Raw genomic sequence first — 7,413 nt, 5'->3', positions numbered from 1 at the left:
ACTCTTTCAGTTAGCAGGTTTTATTTTGGAGCAGAGAGAGCCTTAGTCGAGTTTTGGAAGGAGCTGGTTTCAGTTTTATATGTATAGATCCTAAATTAGGAATTTGATGTTTAGCTTTGTAGTACTGTGTATTTTAGGATCTAAGGAAAGTTGTATACTTTAAAGTATTAAGAGATGTATTATGTGAAAGTGTGGGAATTAAATGATTGGTAGATTATGTTATATTTCGAGTATAGTGTAGATTCTCTGAATGTCAAGTGAAAGGTTATATAATTTAAGTAAAGAAACAAGGATTTAAAGAAAGAGGAAAGCTTTGTAAAAGTTTTCAAAAAGTTAAGTTGGTTCTTGTTAATATCAGGTTTAGGCTTGATATTAACACGCTAGTCATGGTCATAAATCCAGGTATCGGGTTTGGGGTGTGACAACATTCCATAATCTAAATGCTAATTACTATCCTAAATATTTATAATCCATTTAATAATATAAAATTTACAAAAAAAAAAAATGTGAAAAAGAAACTACCCCGTACTTGATTTTTTGAATGTAAAGTACCATAAAAAAAGAAAATGAAAAAACAAAGATAAATCACTTCGCAGTCTACACTGTAAATATTAATTACTATCTTAAATATTTATAATTCACTTAATAATCTAAAATTTACAAAAGAAAAAAAAAAAGTGAAAAAAAGTTATCCAGTACTTGTTTTCTTGAAAGTGAAGTACCATACAAAAAAAAAGAGATAAAGATAAATCACTCCACAGTTCACAATCCACAATCTAAAAACTAATTACTATTTTAAATATTTATAATCTACTTAATAATCAAAAATTTATAAAAGAAAAAAAAGTGAAAAAAAAAATTTACCTAATACTTGATTTCTTGAAAATAAAGTACCAGACAAAAAGGAAAAGAAGAAGAAGAAGAAGAAGAAGATAAATCACTCCATAGTCCACAGTCCTAATGCTAATTACTATCTTAAATATTTATAATCCCCTTAATAATATAAACTTTACAAAAGAAAAAGAGTAAAAAAAAAAAAAAAAAAATTTACCCAGTACTTGATTTCTTGAAAGTTAAGTATCATACAAAAAAGAAAAGGATAAATCACTCCACATTCTACAATTTAAATACTAATTACTATCTTAAATATTTATAATACCCTTAATAATATAAAATTATAAAAGAAAAAAAAGAGAAAAAAAAATTATCTAGTACTTGATTTCTTTAAACTAAAGTACCATACAAAAAAAAAAAAAAAAAAAAAAAAAAGAAGAAGAAGAAGAAGAAGAAGAAGGAGAGAGAAATCACTCCTCACTTCACAATCTAAATACTAATTATTATCTTAAATATTTATAATCTACTTAAATCCACCCGTTAACATACTCTAAATACTAATTATTATCTTAAATATTTATAATCCACTTAAAGCCACCCGTTAACATACTCTTTATACTCTAAGTTGAAGTAAAATCATTGATCAAATTACAAAGAGTTTTATTCTTTTCTTTTTACCACCAAAATATTGGAAAAGCTTTTTACAAGTACTCCAACAATGATCATTATGCTGCCAGTGACAACATCACTGGTTGCTTGAATGTTGAACAATATAGAGTTTAACACAACTGGCCCCATCCACAACAGTACAACCAATGCTCCGGCAGCCGAGAGTGACAAACCCCATATCTTGGCTTGCCCGTTGATGCTCTAACATTTGTGCTTTTCTTGATGGAAAATGAGGGCCATTACAAATACTAGTGAAGGGATCAAGTTGATCCCAACGCTTTGATTGGTTGATGCTACAAATTGTAGGGACATTGTGAATAGCACTTGGCTAAGAGAAATCCTAGACACCAGTTTACAAAAGTTGAAAGTAATTAACCATATTGCTCAAAGTAGGACAGGAGTTAGCTTTCAATATGTCGCGTCACATTGGTATGTTTCCATAATGATAATTAAACCAAAAAATGGTGAAATCTTTCATGAAGAGGTCTGCCAAGTGCTAACTTTGGTTAAACTGAGCTTCTTTGTAGCAATTAGGCCTCTTACCATATGTGTAAAATTATCAAGTGTCCTGAACTAGTCTGATCTGAGAAAAACTTCAAGTTTGTAGAACAAGAAGAAGCATTATACTTAACTGCAACAACCCCAACAGGAGTGCATAACATAGTATCTTGATGGAGAAAGGAGGCCTATTGTTCCTGCGACCAAGGACAGCTAAAGGCTTAAAACATGGACATAAATCGAATACAAATAATAAATTTTAATGTAATAAAATAGCACCGAAAGTATGTTATTTTATTGTGAGAAATATTTTATTATTTTATCTAATATTATTTCTATTATTATAAGTTACTGATCGTAGGCAAAGCTTTATAAATCAGACCGTGGAAAAAACTAAAACAGAGAAATTCCACATTTTGTTGTAATCATGTGGATAACATGTACATCATTTAGTTTATGTATCCGAGTGTCTTTTAATTATAATTAACATCCAATCAAAGTTATTTTGGTATTGTTAGTAATTGATTGGCCAAGGAACTGTTTCTAATTGTTAGATTTAATGAATTAATTCACCATCTTCCAAGTCTTAGGTTCAATCTCTTGTCACCACTTTACGTTTATTTAACACCTATTACGTTTACACTCTAGGTGACAAAAATTAACTTTTAAGAACATTGGCTTACTTGATTTTATAGTATTGTGAAATTGTTTATAAAATTTAATTCATTTGTTTAAAAAAAAAATTGGAAGATTTATTTTGTGCCTATTGTTAATTTTTCTGATTAAACTTTGTTTATATGAAAAAGAAAAAAAATCTGTGCATTGTTGGAAAGATAGGTCTCCATATACGTGGCGAGATGAAAGCACTGACCTTCCAAGGAAGAAAGCGAGAAATGACAAGAGAACGGTGGCGATGACATGCTCGTAGGCCACAATGACGAGGGCACTGACGCCATTGGAGGTTAGTGACTGTACCAAAATCACGAATACAGCAAGGAAGAGTTCGTTCAAAGTGAGGAACAAGTATGCCTTGCTTGCCTCAAACCCTAACAACAAACACCTTGTCATCTCCATTTTTGTTGTACGTCTAGCTAGCTACCATTGTTGTGTTTTTTTTTCTTGTTTTCTTATATATGGAATGTTCTACTATTTTGGTTTCACCATGTATATAACAGTCCTAGCTACGTTGACATTGGAGAGAGAAGAAATCGGATGCCTCTTTGAATGATAGATTGACTGTTAGATTTTAGAAGTACTGGAAGCACGTGTTGGGTTCGGTCAAATGTAGGACAGCAATTAATTTATATATATATATATATATATATATATATACTCACACTATTATTACTTAAGGGATTTCATCTTGATCAAATTTTTTTATTCCAAAATACCCCTACACCCTAAGTTTAAGTAGAGACAAAATTAAAAGATAGTTAGATAAAAATACATGTTTAATTTACACTAAAACATTGCCTACAAAATAAAACTTAATTTATATGTATATATATTTATATATATTAACACTCTTATTTTTTGGATAATTAAAAAAAAAAAAAACTAAAACTACTCTTTGCCTCGACGACATGAAAGTTTCATCTCAAAAAAGTTTGTAACCATAAAACCTCTGCACGTACGTAAAATTCAGCGGAAGAAAAAGAAAAAGAAAACTAATTATTATTATTATTTAATTTGAGGTCTCAAAGGCGATGGTTTAGATGGTTTTTTTTTTTTTTTTTTTTTTTTAATTTTAAAGATCACTTAAATAATATTTAGTTTATAAATAATTAATTTAGTCAAATATTTTTTTATATTAAAATTTTTTATTATTTAAAATATAATATTTTTACTTTTTAAAATGTGTAATTCACATGAAAGATCGATGTTAGGTGTATTATAAATTTTTACTATTTACAAATTGAGACATCACTAATTAGAAAAAGGTGATTAAAACATTTACTTATTATCCTTTTTAAGTAACATTAATAATATTCTTGTTAAGTTTGTAAATTTTTCATTGTAAAATTTGTAGTAGTTTTGACATTTTTTTTTTAAGATAATGCTAAGAGCGTTCGGATCAATTTGTCTAAAATTTACATCGATTTTAGCATAAAAACCTGTTTTTTCAATTTTACACACTTACTTTTCCAAAACACTCACATCAAATTATCTATTATTTACTATATTTTATAATTATAATAATAATAATTGTATGGACGCGTTTTGCAGCCCAACCCTAAGATGTATGGGATCTTGGCCTAGTGAGCCTAGTAAAATAAATTTGTAGAGAGTGGGTTGAAGAACTAAACCCTAATGAATTTGACAACGGCTAGTATGGATTTAAAAGATAATCAAGTAAGAACAAAGAAAATAGAGCTGAATGAATTCACTGTCCGAGGAGGCATTTTGTCATACAAATCAATAATAGTTAGGTACAAGTATAATTTTGATTGCTACAATATTCTTTCTCTATTTTTCCGATCCACTCCTCATGGGAGGTCAATCTCTTACATTATATATCTCCCTTAGGACCATCTTGATCCTACACTTGTTGATCATTTGAGCCTTCACTTGAGTATTTGTCCCATTGGACACCCATTTTTGGCTTTCTGTGAGTTGTGGTTGTCAAGGCAGCATTGTTTAAGGGTCTTCTCCATATAAATGCGGCCTAAAGAGTAGCTGTAGTGCATTTAATGTGGTGGTAGCATCTTTTCCTTAGATATTTTGAGTTCCCATCATCCTTGTACACTTATGACGCACGTCCTTATCACTGGAGCTTCCTAAAAGGTTACTTTGATAATTAAGATCTATGTCTGATCTGTGTTTAGCCTATCCAAGGAGATATTCCTCCTTGGACTACCTTCCCCTTCGTATCTTGCTCATTAAGTCTTGAGTCTGAACCATTCATCACCATTCGTTCATCCTCGGATTTCTTACGCTCTCGGCTAAAGTCCAAGACCCAATATATAATTTGGGCCCTTAACCCTACAAAAATAATAATAATAATAATAATATTATTATTATTATTATCATCATCATCATCATCTATCTCTTTCGTAAGATATCTCTCTCTCATCTCAATGACCTCTCTCAATTCCAATTCTCACCTTTGGTCCTCGCTTCCTTAATTCTCTCCTTTCTCATATCCCAACCCCAAACACACGTAGCGTGACAACAGCACATTTGGCGGCAATAGTGGTGGCAAATCTAGGCAGTAGTGGCAATAGATCCGTCTGTTTTTTCGTTTGGTTTTTCATGTGGGTTTTCTGTTAGGTTTGTTTTGGTTTTGATTTGATTTTGGTTTGGGTTGATTTGGTTTATTTTCCATTAATTTTGGGTCAATTTTGTGGTGGATTATTAATGGTTGAAATGGGCTGCGGTGGTGGTGGTTGGGTGGTATTGGGTTGGTAGTTGGATGTTTCTATTGTTGTTGCTACTGCTAGGGATGTCGGGGAAAAGAGGGAGTTTGACAAGAGTAGTGGTGAGAGAGAGAAAAAAAAAGAATAAACTATTATTATACACAACTATAGTAACAACGTAAATATACACGGTTAGTGTAGCAAATGTGTAAATATCATGGTTTTAAAAACTGGACCAAAGCAAAAATGGTTTTTGCCTCTAGTTCTTGGTTCAACTCGGTTTTTGACCGATTTTAGCTGGTTTTTTTTTATCATATTTTATCGGTTTTGAGGATTTTTACCAGATGGGATTGGTGTCTGGTTCCCAGAAGAACTAGTCAAAACAGCTAGTCTAGTTTTTAAAACCATGGTAAATATGCATTTTTATACACCCACTAATGTGGGTAGTTTTTGGGGATAATTGTGTAAATTATTCCACTTTTTCTATTTTATAAGAACTAGTGAATGCTTTAAAGTTACAATTAATTGAGATATCACTAATTAGAAAAAGGTGATTAAAACATTTATTTATTATATTTTTTAAGTAACAATAATAATATTCTTGTTAAGTTTGTAAATTTTTCATTGTAAAATTTGTAGTAGTTTTGACATTTTTTTTTAGATAATGCTAAGAGCGTTTGAATCAGTCTGTCTAAAATTTACATCTATTTTAGCATAAAAACCTGTTTTTCCAATTTTACACACTTACTTTTCCAAAACACTTACATCAAATTATCTATTATACACTATATTTTATTTAAATATTATTATTATTATTATTATTATTATTATCTATCTCTTTCATAAGATATCTCTCTCTCATCTCAACGACCTCTCTCAATTCCAATTCTCACCTTTGGTCCTCGCTCCCTTAACTCTCTTCCTTTCTCATATCCCAAACCCAAACACACATGGCATGACAACAACAGATTTGGCAGCAATAGTGGTGGCAAATCTAAGCAGTAGCGGCAATAGATCCGTCTGTTTTTTCGTTTGGTTTTTCATGTGGGTTTTCTGTTAGGTTTGGTTTTGATTTGATTTTGGTTTGGGTTGATTTGGTTTTATTTTCCATTAATTTTGGGTCAATTTTGTGGTGGATTATTAATGGTTGAAATGGGCTACGGTGATGGTGGTTGGGTGGTATTGGGTTGGTAGTTGGATGGTTCTATTGTTGTTGCTACTACTAGGGACGTTGGGGAAGAGAGGGAGTTTGACAAGAGTAGTGGTGAGAGAGAGAGAAAAAAAGAATAAACTATTTTTTTTTGAGGAAAGAATAAACTATTATTATACACAACTATAGTAACAGTGTAAATATACACGGTTAGTGTAGCAAATGTGAATGGTTTTTGCCTCTAGTTCCTGGTTCAACCCAGTTTTTGACTAGTTTTGGCTAGTTTTTTGATAATTTTTTACTGTTTTTGAGGATTTTTATTAGGCTTGATTGGTGCTTGGTTCCTAGTTGAACTGGTCAGAACAGCCAGTCTAGTTTTTAAAACCATGGTAAATATGCAATTTTATACACCCACTAATGTGGGTAGTTTTTGGGGATAATTGTTTAAATTATTCCACTTTTTTTATTTTGGAAGAACTAGTGTGGATGCTTTAAAGCTACAATAAATTTTTGTACAAAAATACTTAAAATTGATATGATAATGGATGTGATTGATGACACTTCAACAAGATAATAAATTAATATATAAAATTACGTCTTGTGATTGATGACATGTCAATTTGTAAGACCTATGTAATAAAATTGAGTATCACTCAATTTTTTGGACATTTTTAAGTGTGGAGAAAAAAATTTTACCACTTATATATATATACACATAAATATTAAAATAAAAAATTATTTATTGTCTCAAAATTTAGGGGCCTTTCTCTAGTAGGGGCAAGGACAGAACTAGGTAAGGGCCCAAGGGGGCCAGGACCCTCTAGTCTTAAGAATTATATGTATAGATTTTTTTTTTTTTTTTACAATTTTATATTTGGGCCCATTCCCTTACAATTTTACATTAAT

General features: G+C 30.7%; 1 pseudogene; it reads right to left on the bottom strand.

Moving 5' to 3' along the window:
- Positions 1–1,466: 1,466 nt before the first annotated feature.
- On the bottom strand, positions 1,467–3,178 carry LOC115950343 (annotated as a pseudogene).
- Positions 3,179–7,413: the final 4,235 nt, after the last annotated feature.

Source organism: Quercus lobata, chromosome 1 (assembly GCF_001633185.2).
Source record: "Quercus lobata isolate SW786 chromosome 1, ValleyOak3.0 Primary Assembly, whole genome shotgun sequence".
Classification (NCBI taxonomy): Eukaryota; Viridiplantae; Streptophyta; class Magnoliopsida; order Fagales; family Fagaceae; genus Quercus; species Quercus lobata.
Note: the sequence above shows the minus strand (reverse complement) of the source record. Positions and strands in the feature narration are given on the sequence as shown.